The 16,622-nt window shown below is 45.8% G+C and overlaps 1 long non-coding RNA gene across 1 annotated transcript in view; it reads right to left on the minus strand.

Annotated features, from left to right (window-relative positions):
* The window catches only part of LOC110257919, a 23,424-nt gene continuing 7,963 nt past the window's right edge, over positions 1,162–16,622 (minus strand). Inside the window, exons 2-4 of the long non-coding RNA XR_002340926.1 lie at positions 8,165–8,255; positions 7,438–7,753; positions 1,162–5,227 (exon numbers count right to left, since the gene is read on the minus strand). This is a non-coding gene — a long non-coding RNA (uncharacterized LOC110257919). The remainder of the gene's footprint in view (positions 5,228–7,437; positions 7,754–8,164; positions 8,256–16,622) is intronic.

Here is a 16,622-nt window from a genome sequence, read left to right on the forward strand (position 1 = left end):
AAAACAGAAACAGACTCACAGACTTTGAAAACAAACTTACAGTTGGTTGCCAAAGGGGAAAGGTTGAGGGGTAGGATGGCTTGGGGATTTGAGGTTGGCATATGGACACTACTGTATAGGAAAAAGATGATCACCAGGGACCTGCTGTATAACACTGGGAATTCTATTCCATGTTCTGTGATAACCTACATGGGAATGGACATAGGTATACATATAACTGAATCACCTTGCTGTACAGCAGAAATTAACACTGTAAATCAACGCTGCTTCATTAAAATTAAAAACAGTACTTTCTGTGGCATAGTTATAGAGCGGTGCTTCAAGAAGCATAGACCAGGTAACGTGAAGACAGTCATTTGGGAGTTACTTCCTAAAAGGACAAGTTGGAGGAAAGAAAGGCACTGTAGCAATGTTCACAGCTGGCCAGCATCGTAGAGCTTTTCCACTCCACTTTCAGATTCCTGGCTGCTGAGTAGAGGGGAAAACAGGTTAATAACCACAAGAAGATTGTTGATCAGCAAAGAAGCTGAAGAGCTGGATCTCCTGACCTCAGGTTTACAACCTGCTCCACCTTCATCCTCAAGAAGCCAGTCACGCCTCTTCTGCCACGATATTGATCGATTTCTTGTATCTTTGATGAGATGACATTGGACATCACATCCATTATTTTTGTCCATAACATCAATGACGAGATTGAGCAGGACAAGTGTTCCCTAGCCTACTTTTTTTTTCTTTGATACACAATACTTAATTTGACGATGCTGATGGTCTCACACAGAAGGATGATTTTGGCAAGATGAGTTTGGGCTTGCTTTGCATGGGGCTTCCAAAAACTGCACGCAAGTGTCTGTGATACAAAAGGCACCTGTTCAGGGAGTTCCCCTTGTGGCGCAGGGGAAATGAATCCAGTTAGTATCCATGAGAATGTGGGTTCGATCCCTGACCTTGCTCAGTGGGTTAAGGATCCAGCATTGCCGTGAGCTGTGGGGTAGGTTGCAGATGTGGCTGAGATCCCAAGTGGCCGTGGCTGTGGCTGTGGTGGGGGCTGGCAGCTGCAGCTCCAACTTGACCCCCCAGCCTGGGGACTTCCATATGCCACGGGTACAACCCTAAGGAGCAAAACAACAACAATAAACAAACAAAAAAAAAAACTACCACAAAAACAAAATGTGCCTGTTCAACAATTGCTAAAATCTGCTGCTCGGCAGATGATCAAATGCAAGTTCATGATGGGAACCTGGCCACACGTTCTTTGCCTGGAAAAGTCCTTCTGAAGATCACATGGTATTGCGTACTGCCTGCTGTTTTTCCCTTTAAGTCCTGTTGTGTCCAGGACAATGTCCAAAAGACAGTGTACAGAGCTGCTCTGCCATCATGCATGTGCCAGCTGATCCCACACACCACATTCCTTTTATGAACATCTCAGAGCAAAGATGATTCTGTTCCCAGCAACTTCAATCCAACGGGTGCCTCCCTCAAAACTCCCAATGGAAGAGCATGCAGATTGGTAGCTGGGAAGCAGGGAAATGCAGTTGAATCAAACAAGGTCATGCATGTGAAACTATTCCATAAGCTGGAACCCGTGGACTTCCGTGACACTGAGGAGTAATGCTGTGACTACTATTAAAATCTCTACTTGAGAATAAAATAATGGCATTTGCAGCAACATGGATGCACTTGGAGATTCTCATGCCAAGTAGAGTAAGTCTGAGAGAGATGACTATATGAAACCACTGCTCTGTGGAATTTAAAATACGGCACAGGTGAACCTCTCTGCAGAACAGAAACAGACTCACAGAGGTAAAGAACAGACTTGTGGCTGCCAAGGGGGAGGGGGAGGAAGTGGGATGGACGGGGAGTGTGGGGTGAGTACATGCAAACCATGACACAGAGAATGGATAAGCAATGAGGTCCTGCTGTCCAGCACAGGGAACTCTATCCAGTCTCTTGGGAGAGACCAGGATGGAAGATAATATAAGAAACGGAATGGATCACTTTGCTGTACAGCAGAAATGGACTCAACACTGTAAATCAACTATACCCTAATAGAAAATAAAGTTAAAAAAAAGTATTGCCCTCAGACCACCCCCCTCCCCAACCCCAGGAGTGGGATGAATATTACACCCAGGTCACATATTATTTTGAGCATTTATACAGGAGGGCCAGTATCGGTGAATGATTACAAAGGCAGCCTCCAGATACATGAATGTGCTTTTTCTTTAGAGTCTATACACTTGGTGACAGAAAGAATTTCACTTGTGTTCTGCTCCAGAGGTAATTTCTCTCTTAAATCATTCCTAGTGAAGCGTTTTCGTTACACAGGAGTCAGTCATTTGGAGGAAACAATAATACCATTTACACAATTCTTATTAAGGTATCACCCTAATAAGTTTCTAAGAAAGATGATGGGTTAGGGGAAGGCGATTTCTAATTGCTCAGAAGCTCTTGAACTCCTGTGGGCTGCAAAGCATTGCTGCGTGTTCCACAAAGGGGCTCATGGAGACATTTCCTTCTGCTCTGGGTGCTCCAATTTTCAAACATTCTCCTATGTCTGTTGCTAAAACATCTTCTCTAGCCCAACCCTGTCATCCCCAGAAAGAGCGCCCGCAGGCAGTCACAAGAGGAATTAAAGAAGAAACCCCCGTCCAGAGAAGGCACATATGTTTGGCAAATGGCATCCATAGCGTCCAGGTAATGCATTTGGCCAGGCTGATGTGAAATCTGTGTGAACACAGTGTGAACACAGCCGACAGGAAGGTCCAACATCGAGGACATCCTTGTTTCCTCATTTGCCGAGAACTGGCTGTTTCGCTGAATGTGAAACAGCCCTGGGATCTGAACGAATCGTTTCTCCAGTGGTTATTTCCTCAGCGCATATGCTACATTGTAACACTGTGCTCTAAATAAATGTAACACACGATCTTAGGGCGCCAAGGTGTAACAGGAAGAAGGAAGCATCTATAGGAGAAGACCAAATTCTCTTCATCTGTTCCTATCCATGCCCCTACATGTGTTTTCCCACGTATAAAGGGGATGTTGGAAAGATGGGATCGTGGCTCTAAACATTTAACTTCGTCCCTTTGCTGTACAGCAGAAACTGGCCCAATATTGCAAATCAACTAGACTTTCATAAACAAAAATAAAGTTAAATAATTGCTTTGTTTAAGCTTGGGCAAGTGTCTTCAGAATAAAAGGCAGGGATGGATATGGAATACACTGACGGATAGGAAAGCCTTCGTGGTAGAATGATGGGAACTGAATGGGGTCTGAAAACAGAAAGAAAAGGGTGTTGGGAAGTGTGGTCCCAGCTCAGTTCAGTCCAAACCACCCAGGCAGAGACTGGATGCTGGGATGGATAATTTGATGGGTCAACATGAGGGGACCACAGGTGCCCAGGTACCTGGCTAAACGTTCACTCTAGGTGTGTCTGGGGGAGGTATTTCCAGAAGAGACGAGCATGGGAATCAGGGGGCCCTCCCCAGCATGGGAGGGCGTCACCCCCTCCCCATCCTTGAGAGCTGAGGAGAAGCAAAGGCAGAGGAATGATAAATGTTCTCTCTGCCCAAGTGGACCAACCTGCCACAATGGTCTTCTCCTACCCTCACTCTGGGCGTTACACCATCCACGTTGCTGGGTCTCAGGCTTTGCAACTCACTCATCTCTGGCTTGTGTCTATCCAGAGGACTGTCTTTTACCCAGAGGTGTCTGGTATAATTACTTCCAGGACCGTCACCCCACTTTTCATCCCTACAGCGCCTCCCCTATATTTTCTCCCTCACCTTGTGAACTCTCAGGGCACTCCCATCCCACAAAAGAAGGAATCCCATCCCACAATGAAAGCTACCTGCCCCCCTCAAGGCTCGAGAAGTCTGTCGTCCACTCAAGTCTTTGAAACGCTATTAAAAATAACAGCTCAGGGTTTTCCATATAATACCCAAGGCAGGACTTGTGGAAGGCTTTGCAGACAGTAGGGGATATGAAAAAGCAGAACCCACAGACCCTGCCCAGCAAGAACCTCCAACAAGGTATGCACGAGAGCTTGTCAACTGGATTTGATTCATGGAGTGATGGGAAAAGACATATCCCCCAGTGTTCACAGCAGCACTATTCACAATCGCCAAGACATGGAAACAACCTAAATGTCCATCGACAGAGGAATGGATAAAGGTGATGTGGTCCATATGCACAATGGAAAATGACTCAGCCATAGAATAGAATGAAATCATGCAATCAGGCCATTTGCATCAACACACCTGAACCTAGAAATGATCATACTGAGTGAACTGAGAAAGAGAAAGACAAATACCATATGATATCACTTATATGTGGCATCGAAGGTACGACACAGATAAACTTACTCGTAAAACAGAAACAGACTCACAAGCAAGGAGCGCAGACTTGTGGTTGCCCAGGGGGATGGACTGGGAGTTTGGGATTAGCAGGTGCAAACTACTGTGTATAGGACGGATACATAACAGGGTCCTACTGAAGAGCACAGGGAGCTATACTCAATATCCGGTGGTAAAGTGTAATGAAAAGAATACAGACATGCATGCATGCACAGGGAGCTATGTTCAATATCCTGTGATAAAGTGCAATGAAAAGAATACAGACATGCATGTAACTGAATCACTTTGCTGTACAGCAGAAATGAACACAACATTGTAAATCAACCATAATTTAAAAAGAAAAACAATCACCCATCAGCAGAACCTATGAGTCTCATCCCCGGTATAAAGATGTCTCTAAATTGCATCGTTTCTATGTATGTACGGCGGGCTTCTTAAGACCCAAACACCCCAACGCTCAAGGGCACAGGCCAGGAAGGGCAGAAGGACACCCCTGCATGTCCACTGTGTTTGATGGGCTTGCTCTTCAATCCAGCCTGTATCCTCATGTCTTGCTAGTCCTGCAGGTTGAGAGGGCCATTTTCATGGGAGGCTGGGGAGCTGAAGGAGGGAAAGATCCCTGCCTGGATGTACGGTCTCCTGAGAATTACAGAGTGTGTGTCTGTCAGTGTATGTCACACGTGCAAGGTGCACACAGCCACAGGGGTCCACTTAGAGTTCCACAGATGTGGCCTCGCCTCCCTGCCTAGTCTGCTCGGCACCTGTGTCTCCACCTGTTGGGAGCAGCTCCCACTCACCTGTGCCCTTGTCTTAGGCTTGTCGGCTGGTCCACCAGGCTTGTGCTCAGATGCACCTGCTCCATGGATGCTGAGATGGGGCTGAGAAGTGTCATAGAAACAGATATAAGTCAACAGAAAAGATTTATATATTTTATTTTGTCACCTCCCTTGAAACGTTCTTAGTCTGCTCTTTCCCGCTCATTTTCATTGTTGTCGTGGTGACTCTCTTTCGACTAACATTCCCTTTGGGGAAGAGACAGTTCCCCTACATACACACACACACACACACATACACACGCAGGAATCAGGCACAACCCAGGGCAATGTCCACCATGATTTTATTTATACTCACTGGTCCTCATTTCAAAAGTCCCTTTTACCAACCTTTCTCATCAATAAACAGCGTGCAATGCAGCCAACTTTTTATCCTCTCTATATTTATCTACATATTTTATTTTTAACAATTTTTAATCTTTAATGATGACTAATGAGCCTGTTAAGATACGAGTGGATATGGAGTCCCTTTCTGGCACAGCAGGTTAAGGATCCAGCATTGTCACCGCAAAAACTTGGATTGCAGCTGTGGTGTGGTTTGATCCCTGGCCTGGGAATTTCCGCATGCCACAGGCAGCCGCCCCCTGGCCCCCCCAAAAAAGGATATGATGGTGTGTAATTGAACATAAAGGTTGAAATATTTCCATTCTAGATCCCGACCCCACCCCCAGGATATTCTAGATATATCAGTTATTTCGTAAGGCTTCTTGTACATTCTATTTTCCAAGGCATTGTCCAGATGCCTATAGAAAACAGAGATAGTACCTGAGCAGAAACATTTTATTTTTTTCTAGGGCTGCACCTGTGGCATATGGAAGGTCCCAGGCTAGGAGGTGAATCGAAGCTGTAGCTGCTAGCCTACACCACAGCCACAGCAACGCGGGATGCAAGCCACATCTTCGACCTACACCGCAACTCACGGTAACACCGGATCCTTAACCCACGGAGCGAGGCCAGGGATCGAATGTGCATCTTCATGGATACTAGTCGGGTTTGTTAACCACAGAGCCACAACGGGAACTCCCAGGAACATTTAAAAAAATGTACTTTGGCATCTCACTAAATACACAGAGATTGAGTCCAATCTAAAAATAATGTGGTGGTAGTTTTCCTTTCTGTCCCTTTGTGACTCCATTGCTTTATAATTTTGAAGCCATTCTCACCAGTAACAAAAGGAGGAATTTTTTTGGTGCCATTGTTCGCTTTGCTTAAAACACCCTTTTATTCATTTAGTGTCTAAATAATTATGCAGGGCTCCGATGTGGAGGGCAGGGCATCTATCCAAAACAAGGCAACTGTTGGCCCCTCTTTGCCACCAGGGGCCTTTCTTTGCTTATCTAATCTTTTGGCACCAGTTAGCAGGACAGACCCTCTGAATGACTCCAGGCTTTCTGGAAAAACTGCCTCGCCACAGCCCAATTTCACTAGACCCCAGGCTGATGGGAGACCACAGGGGTCACCTGGGCTTCACGTGTGGGGGCCAAGCTCTCCTGATGCACAGGTGTGTGGAAAGATGCCCCAAAGCGGGGGTGTCACTCAAGCCTGAAATCAAGGCAGCTGGGGAAAATTAACTGGTCACTTGACATTTAGGAGATGATCTGGAGTATTGATCGGTCAACCAGCCTCGTAGAGAGACAGGTATTGATCCCGCAGGTGCTGATTGATTTTTCACCTGTCTTTCTCTTAAGACAAACAAACAAAAACAAAACTCGGCATCGAAATAACTTTGTCTCGTATGCAAATGATACACGCGTGAAAGACTGCCAGAGTGAAATGCTACGCGGAATTCCAATCCTTTGCATTTGTCGGATTGTTTCTTTGCTTTCTGTTTTTGCCTTTTTCTTTTTGCGGGCTGCACCTGCGGCATATGAAAGTTCCCAGGCTAGGGGTTGCATTGGAGCTGCAGCTGGGGTCTACAGCACAGTCATGGATGGCAACGCTGGATCCCAGCAGCATCTGTAAGTGTAACCTGTGCTGCTGCTTGCGGCAATGCTGGAGCCTTAACCGCGGAGCAGCCAGGGATGGAACGCACATCCTCAAAGAGATAATGTCAAGTCCTTAACCAGCTGAGCCACAACGGAAACTCCCTGCTTTATGTTTCTGAGGAGGAGGATCTGTGTTCAGGGCTGCAACTTCCCTCTCCTGGCAGGTTTGGGTTACATGGGGCAGGTGCTCACATAATTATCAAATGGAACCCCGGGCTGTCACATTCATGGCTCTGCCATACATTCCTAACAAGTAATACTTCTTCTCACCTTTCTCTGCTGACCACGGAATTCTTCTGTTGGATTCTGCCCTAATACGAGTCTCCAGGGACTAGAGCAGGTGCTTTCCAGAAGAAGGCAGTGGTGGGTGTTTCCAGAGGCTGGGTGGAGTGTCCTAATGCCGGTGTGGTTTCAGTGTGGAGGATGCAGCTTTCCTGAGGCGGACTTAATGGATCTCACGCCCCAGAGCACATCTGCCTCCTGGGGTCCCCTGGGCTCAGAACTGGGGCAGCCCCGTTGCCCCTGGAAACCCAGCTGGCGTCTGGACATCACAATGGGGTGTAGTGCCTGTTCCAGAGATCCTGTCCTGCTGGCGGGAGAGGAAAGGGCTGATGAGCACCAAACATTTCCAAGCTTCTCCACGAAGGAGAGGGCAGGTGAACTGGTATGTGCACAGTGCAAGCATGTGGTGAGATTTAAGACTCCAGGAGGAAGCAGGGGTGACGGGGTGCCCAGCAGGGTGGCAGTGGTATGCTGTAATCAGAACTGTGGGAACACTGCCCGTGTCAAGCTCAAGAAGGGCTCAGGGGTGAAAGGGGTGAGAGATGAATAGTTCATGAGTCTATCTGGGGAACCCAATGTTTTCATCCAGCTTCAGGGAGGGGAGAAGGGCATTCCAAGGATTCTAGGGGGCATTCTTGGCCAGGAAAAGGAGGCAATAAGAACCCTAAAAGCTGCAGGCACCCAACCCTGCATCTTTTTACAAACCCTAACAAACCTCAGTGGCGTCCAGTGGGTGAAGGGCTCTGAGGTTGCCCCTTATCTACTTCTTCTGAGGCCTGGGCTGATCACCACACAGCTCATTATCTCTAAAAGACAAAGGAATTCCACATTCAAGATTAAATCAAAACTCTTTTTTTTTTTTTTTTTGGCCGCGCTTCCAGCATGCGGAGTTCCCCAACCTGGGCCACATCAGTGACCCAAGCCATAGCAGTGGCCAGATCCTTACCCCCCTGAGCCACCAGGGAACTCCTCAAAACCCTTTTAATCTCATTCATTCACTCTACTATACAGATGAACCTGATTCCGGAAGTTCCAGAAGCATTTTCACAGCCTGTAGGCAAAGCACATCACCTTGGCTTGGATCCCTACCCATGGGGGCGGGGGTGGGAGGCGTGGCTTACGCAGCCCCTGAGTAAATCCCCAGAGAGGCAGCGCATCTTCCGTGGATGCGCAGAAAGAGAAGGACGCACTCGCTCTCAGGCACTGAGTCGCCTGTGCTTCAAAGATCACGTTTGGCAAAGTGATTTGTTGCGCTGCCTGGCGTTTGAAGGATCCTGAATAGCTTCGTTTTATGGGGGAGGAGAGAGGGCAGCTTTCCTGGTCTCCCTGTTAAGCAGAGCGATCCTCAGGCTTTTAGATTTCTTACGGCCTCCTTTCTCCCCCAGCCAAGAATGGCCTCTGGAATCCTTTGAACGCCCTGCCAGTTGCAAAGGGCCCTCATTTTCATGGATGCACTTCAATGAGCCCATTCACGGCTTTCCCACAGCCCAGAATGCCATCCGGGCGCGCCTGCTCGGGTTTTGTGAGCTCTCGGTGCCAGGAAGAGAAGAGGCACAGGGCTCCTCTTGGCTCTGGATGGCATTCCTGGGCTGGTGTGTCATGGGTTTGAGACAGTGCCTGAAAGAGACTCCAAGGGAAAGCCTCACCGCCCTGTACCCCCCCCAAACAGAGTCCCTAACCCACCTTAGAAAGGAATTTTCTCTGAAAAATCTCACAGGATGGAGAAAGCCATTATTCCAGAGTTAGCACTGCTGAGCACAGTGGTGTTTACATGGAAAAGGAACCGCAACTTGTAAACATCCTCTGTCTCTTGCAATTTTATGTCCCAAATTATTGATGGAGAGGGTAGGGCCTTCATTGCATAACCAAGCCCACCTAGTCAAAAAAAAAAAAAAAAAAAAAAAGCAATGTCTAGACTTTCCAAAAAATTATCCCTATGTTCATCAAGTCGTGGGAATGGGGGGAGCCTAGCATTTAAACCTTAGAGCCACCATTACTAGAAAAATAGCTTATTCATTCTTTTGATCATCCGAATGTGCTGTGCTCAGTGGCTAAGAGGGAACCACTGGTAAGGGGCACCCCCAGGGGACTTTGACAATGTCTGGGGACATTTTTCATTGTCTGACTGGGAAGGAGGAAAGGCCAGAGATGCAGCTAAACATCCTACGGTGCCCAGGACAGCCCATCACAGCAAAGATGTATCAGATCCCAAAGGCCAGGAGTGCTGAGCTGGAGACACCCTGAGGCTGGTGAAGGAAGATTCCTCAGTCTCTAGGAATCACTTTGACAGCTGACACTGAGAAATCGGAACTCAGTTTTTTTGTCTCTGTTGAGAAGAGCGTGATGCATGCAAAAGGAGGATCATCTAGAAATCCCTTGTAGTTAGTGGTTGGAGATGCAACAGGTACCTTTTAGTGCCTAACACATGGATAACTATGCAGGATTAGGGAAACTGCGTTTTCCGCCTAAATCCTCTCTGGACCCCTCCCCCATACCTCCACCCAGGGCAGAGCAAGCTGGACTAAAATCTGATCCCCTGAGGCTAATGCACACTTTGTCCGTTTGCTCCGTTCTGCCACACCCCGTCTTTCTGTTATGTTCTTGTGGTTTGTGGGTACAGCTCTTCCCTGTGTTTTCTTGGTTGCTTTTGAACTTGTGTAATTTTAGCTGATACATGGATGCATTACTTATTGTAATTCTTCTGAGGGCTGATACTCTCCCCTCTTCCCAAAGTATCCCTGGACTGTTAACATGTTTCTAAACTTCTTGTCTCTATATGAAGAATTCTAGCACATCGTTTTGTATCTTGTTAGTGAGAGGTAGTATGGCTCCTTTAAAGCTCATAGACTTTTTTTTTTTTTTTCTTTTTAGGGCCGCACCTGTGGCATAAAGAGGTTTCCAGGCTAGGAGTCCAATCAGAGCTACAGCTACCAGCCACAGCCACAGCTATGCCAGGTCCAAGCCATGTCTGGATGGCCACAGCTCAGGGCAATGCCAGATCCTTTAACCCACTGAGCGAGGCCAGGGATCGAACCCTCAACCTCGTGGTTCCTAGTCGGATTCGTTTCCACTGCACCATGACGGGAACTCCTTATAAACGATTTTAACTTCACATATGATAGCACATTGCTACCTATTCCAGAAGGAGTGGGCGCTAATTGTTTAAGGCATTGCATCATTTCCTGGCTATGCCTATCAAGGAGTAACCTGTTGACACGTCATCCAAGGCCACATGAAATATGGCTGATGCACCTGTGTCATCCTTGACTGCTCTGACCTCTCCATGCACATCCTCTGTTGCACTGAGACTGGGGAAACTCACAAATAAATGAAGAAACAGTTCTTTCAGAATTTTCTGCTAACGTTCTCCCCCACAAAATGAGCTCACTCACCTGTCTTTACCCAGATGCTACATAGATTTGAGGTCCAACCCACGATCACTGCTTTCTGGTCTTCTGAGCTCTGGTGAGTTATATTCCCTTATGTGGCCCAGAGGATCACAAAATTTCAGTTGGAAAGCCTTTTACAAGCCATCTGCTTCTGTGACCGAGGAGGGCCCTATGGGGCTCCTGGGCACAAAAGGCTTTCTGTGTCCCCCATTTCTTGCTCTTGGGAAATGGGCCTCCTTCAGCCTCCATGGCTTTCCCTGAGTTTCAAGGGGCAGGTTCAGACAGGTGCTGGTCAGGGAAGGGAGGAGAGGCAGATTCTAGGAAGGAGCCATCAAAACACAATAGTGCAGCCTTGGGGCAAGATCCTGGTTCCCTCTCAAGGGATACACTTAATGACATAGGCATTTTTTCTTTTTTCTCTTTTTAGTCAAAGCTATAGCCACCAGCCTATATCCATAGCAATGCGGGATCTGAGCTGCGCCTGTGACCACCAGCTCTCGGCAATGCCGGATCCTTAACCCACTGAGTGAGGCCAAGAATCGAACCTGTGTCCTCATGGATCCTAGTCAGATTCACTAACCACTGAGCCACAATGGGCAGTCGTGACGTAGGCATCTTATACACCTAAGAGAAGAGTTATATTCCTTATGCTTCTTGTAGACATGAGGACTTTAAAACTGAACAGCTTGGAGCCCTTCCTTGGGCTTCTCCCTGGCTTTACTGTACCCTAAACACATCACCTGTGAGCTCAAGATCAGGCACCCTGAGCACAATGGCCTGTGGGTTGAAGATGACGAGCACATGATGTTTTTCAGGAACTTCCCTAGTTTGTTCTCATCTCTGATCAATATACCCTTTTCCCCAGGACTGGAATTCTAGGCGATAACCCAGGAGACCCCCACCAGGATCAGGCCAAGATATCCTGACAACCAGCTTCCATGACTAAGATTCCCCTAAGGAAAGAAGAACGCATGTTTGCCCCAATCCTTATTCTTATCTGAAATCTTGCTTTTCACCTTTTTACTATAAAATTCCCTAGTTCTTTCCAATGGGAGGCACAGTTTTTAAGGTCTTAGCCAGCTGTGTCCCCCTTTGCCTGGCAACGCCATAAAAGCTATTTTATTTCCTCCTTCACCCAAAACTCTCTGTGTTTCTGTTTAGCACTGGCAGACAGAGGCTGAGTTTCAGCAACACTTCTAGTCTTTCATTCAACGGGCGCAAGAAAACCCATCAAGACAATGTTACCCCATTGTCAAATATCAGGTTTCGTGTTGGTACCTTTCGTCCCAAGTTTATGTTCTGCTGCCCTGCTCAATGGCAGGGATGGTGTTGCATCTGTCTTCATATGCGGCTACATCGCAGTGAGCTGAGCATTTGATATGGGTGTGGATCCATCAGACACAGCGCACGTTTTTACATATGTGCTTTCTTCTTTTATGGGTGCTTCCTCGAGAAGGAAGTTACCTTACAAACCTCACGTGTTTAGAGGGATTTGGAAAGAAGTGGTGAATTTAGCCATCAAATGTCAAGTTCAAAGTGGGGATGCAAAAGAACTCTCTTTCCAACCAAGGCTTCTTTGTCTTGGCAAGCAGATTCATTTCTCCTGCTGTGGAAACCACCTTCATTTGCATCAACTTTTCCTTGTTTCCCAGAGGCAAACAGCTGGAAGCCACTGTCATCCTGAGATATACTTGCTTAAAAGCCTGCATCCCTTTTACAACCCCTCCCCAAATGATTCCCTTTCTCCCAAACCCAGCTACTTGCATTTTCCGTTCTGACCCTCATTGCTTCACTCAAAGGCATTTAGTGATGACTCATGTCCTTATTTCTAGAGCGTTGGGCTCCCTCTTGCCTAAGAGTTATCCTCTTAGATGACATGTGAGTTTTGACCCATTATCTTGTGGTCCTCATAGAGAATAGAGAATGTGTGACTCAGCTATGGTCCTTCTGGTGTCTCATTTTCTGTGTCTTATGTTTTGGTACTTGGGGCTGCTGAAAGCCTGAGAACTGGTCTGGGGGAATCGATGTTAATTCATCCAGAAATTTGAAAGTATTCTTTAGCTTCCTAAGGGACTATGGTTTCAGCTGATGCTCAGCCCAGCCTCCAGGCATCCTAGATTCCTACCTCACACACTCCAGATCTTCTCTCTCTTGAGGAGCCACAGGAAGGAGGTATGTGAATTTTCTCTTTCTGCTCATGATGGTTTGTTCAGTGGTACTCTTTCAAGAGCCTCAAAGCAGAACCAAGCTTTCAACAGCCACCCTCAGAGGGGTCACTGGGGAGTTACACGACCCCCATGCACATTATTATTCTAGAAATTTAGCTTGAGGTTAGGCAATTTAAAGTGCTTTTCAGTCATGTCATCTGCTGGTACATGGATGGACCTACAGATGATCATATATATCCAAGAAAGATGAAAATTCTAAAGGGAAAAGATAGATGCATCCCCATGTTCACTGCAGCCCTAGCCAAGAACAAGAGCCAAGACGTGGAAGCAACCTAAATATCCATTGATAGACAATGGATGAATAAGATGTGGTCCATATACACAGTGGAATATTACTCAGCCATCAAAAAGAATGAATTAATGCCATTTGCAGCAACATGGATGGACCTAGACATGAACATACTAAGTGAAGTCAGTCAGACAGAGAAAGACAAATATCATATGATATCACTTACACGTGGATCTAAAAATATGATGGAGTTCTCTTGTGGCCTAGGGGTTCAAGGATCCCTGGCCCAGGAACTTCCACATGCCATGGGCACGGCCAAAAAAATAAATAAATAAAAATAAAGAGAAAAATATGACCCAAACGAACTTATCTCTGAAACAAAAAGAGACTCTCAGATAGAGAATAGACTTGGGGTTGCCAACGGGGAGGTGGGTGGGGGAGGGATGGACTGGGAGTTTGGGGGTTGCAGATGTAAACTATTACACAGAGAAGGGAATTCAGTCTCCTATGGGAGAGCACAGGAGACTAACTTCAATATCCTGTGATAAACCATCATGGAAAAGAATAAAAAATAAATAAATCAATAAATAATGCTTTAGGAGGAGGAAAACCATTGAAAGTATGAACATTTGCAGCCAAACCTCACTCTGCTGGGAAGAAGTAGCCACAAAGATGCACGAATCCCCAGCAGCTAAGCTGTGTTCTCACCAGTCCTGCATACCTTGCTCACAGCACGTTAAAATGCATGGCTTGTAACCTCCCTGCAAACAGTTCCACCCAGGAGACACACTGCCACTGCTTGTCCCCTTCAGCTGTTGACAGAGACATGCCTAGGTGGATCGTTTATAAAAATACCAACAAATAGAGTGCATACAGATTCTACCAGGATGCTGGTTCCCTCCCGTGCCCTTCTCCACGGAAGGTACACCTGTGGACTCTTGCCTCCGTTCACACTCAGTGCCCCTTACACAAAGGCATCAACCATCTCTCTTAAATATTTCCTTTCCTTTTAGTGCGTGTTCACCACCTGAGACATGAGCGTCGCATTCGCAGGTGCAGGGATCCGAGACACACAAGGGATGAAGAAAAAGAACATGGCATGATGGCTCCCGATCTTGCTGGCTGAGCCCCCAGTTTAAAATATGCCTGCTGCTGACAGTCGAAAATGGGCTTTCATGACGAAGCTTCTTGGTCAGTTACATGGGCTCTCTTCTTTGTTCACTGGGTATAAAGTCCAGGTTGATAGTCTGTTCGTAGAGTGTCTCTTAAGTCTCGCTTTAAACAGGAGACACCAGAGCCTCTGTCAGAATTCTCCTCGTAGGTATTACACATGTGGAGTGGACTTAGGGAGGTGAGTGACAACAGAAAACCACACAGAAAGGCAACAGCCTGCCATCCCCAAGAACTCCGATGTAGGATATGCAGGGCTTGTTCCAGTTCACACAATACTGAATGAATTAAGGACTTTCCTTTCTCTGGAGAAAAAGACCCCCAAACCAGCTAGGGAAGTGACCTACTTCCTTGCCGTGAAAGACATGGAACTGAAAAGGTTCTGGTGACAAGGCCAAGACATAGGGTTTCTAGAAAATACACAACTGGACCCTAAAAACTTTACCTACCACACTATCGCTGTGGAATGAGCACCCCACAATTAGATGCCCCAACGTGATTTTTAAACTGATGCAGAACAGAGTAAATTCTGATTAAGTATGTCCTACGAAATTGCATGTACCCTGAGATGAAATAAACTGACCACCATGGTTAGTGAAGGCTATAGTTGTAAAGTAACTTGGAAAATATATGGAATAGGAGTTCCTGTTGTGGCTCAGTGGTAACGAACCTGACTAGTATCCATGAAGACGTGGGTTCGATCCCTGGCCTCACTCAGTGGGTTAAGGATTGGGTGTTGCCGTGAGCTGTGGTGTAGTTTGCAGACATGGCTCGCATCCTGCATTGCTGTGGCTCTGGCGTACGCCGGCGGCTACCGCCCCAATTAGACCCCTAGTCTGAGAACCTCCATATGCCGCAGGTGCAGCCCTAAAAACACACACACAAAAAAAATTGACAAAAAAATTTGCATTGACTTAAAAATCCATAAACAATTATATTACAATTGGTTCTTTTGGAAAGTATAATCATTTATTTTTCTCAAAATCCACCAATTGATCAAAGTCCAGTAATGGGATTTACCTACAATTACTAGCCTTGCTATTATTAGTATTCAACATCTACTTAGTGTTAAGAAAAATAGCCTAGAAAGCCATGCATTTTTCCTAGAAAAAAATTATTGTTAAAACAGCGTCACGGAATTTGGGGTTAATAGATGAAAAACTATAGACTTTGGAATGGAAAAGCAATGGGATCCTGCTGTACAGCACTGAGAACTATGTCTGGTCACTTGTGATGGAGCATGATCATGTGAGAACAAAGAATGTATATATGTATGTGTGACTGGGTCACCTTGCTGTGCAGGAGAAAATTGAGAGAATGCTGTAAATTAGCTCTAATGGAAAAAAATAAAAATCACTATTAAAAAAAGTCAGCTTCCTCAATCCATATAGAAGAGAGGGCAAATTAAAAGATTAAAATCCAATTTTCCACTCCCAACAAAAAAATGAATGGCTCAAAATAAAAAAAGCAGGAAACCGCTTACATAATAGAATAAATGAGTTGTAAAAATAGACAAAATAAATGTAAGTCATCATGGATTTGGGGTTGCATCTTCTCATATCTTCATTCTCAGAAGAGCAAAAGAAATAGCATTATTATCATAGAATATCCATTAATTAATTAAAGATCCAGAATCTACATAACTTAACAAAAGTTCAGAAAGACTGATTACCCCTTCTGTCTATTTATAATTACCCCGGAGTGCTTTTTAAAAATTTATTTAAAGTAGTTAAGCTTCTTGTCAGCCTCTTGGGTAATCTAAAGACAGATTAATCTTTCAATTACAAATATAAACATCTGTGTCAGGAGAAAAAACAACATTATAGTTTATGTGTTTCTTCTGTATTTAAGGTTAAGTAGAAGTCTATTTCTTTTTCTTTTTTTTTAAGAGCTGCACCTGTGGCATGTGGAAGTACCCAGGCTAGGGGTCAAATTGGAGCTACACCTGCCGGCCTTGTACCACAGCCACAGCAACGCAGGATCTGAGCCACATCTGTGACCTACACCACAGCTCACAGCAACACAGCATCCTTAACCGACTGAGCGAGGCCAGGGATTGAACCCTACATCTTCATGGATCCTAGTCAGGTTTGTTAATCGCTGAGCCACAAAGGGAACTCCTAGAAGTCTATTTCTTTTTTTTTTTTTTTTTTTTTT

The sequence above is a fragment of the Sus scrofa genome, chromosome Y (genome assembly GCF_000003025.6).
Source record: "Sus scrofa isolate TJ Tabasco breed Duroc chromosome Y, Sscrofa11.1, whole genome shotgun sequence".
In the NCBI taxonomy this organism is placed as follows: Eukaryota; Metazoa; Chordata; class Mammalia; order Artiodactyla; family Suidae; genus Sus; species Sus scrofa.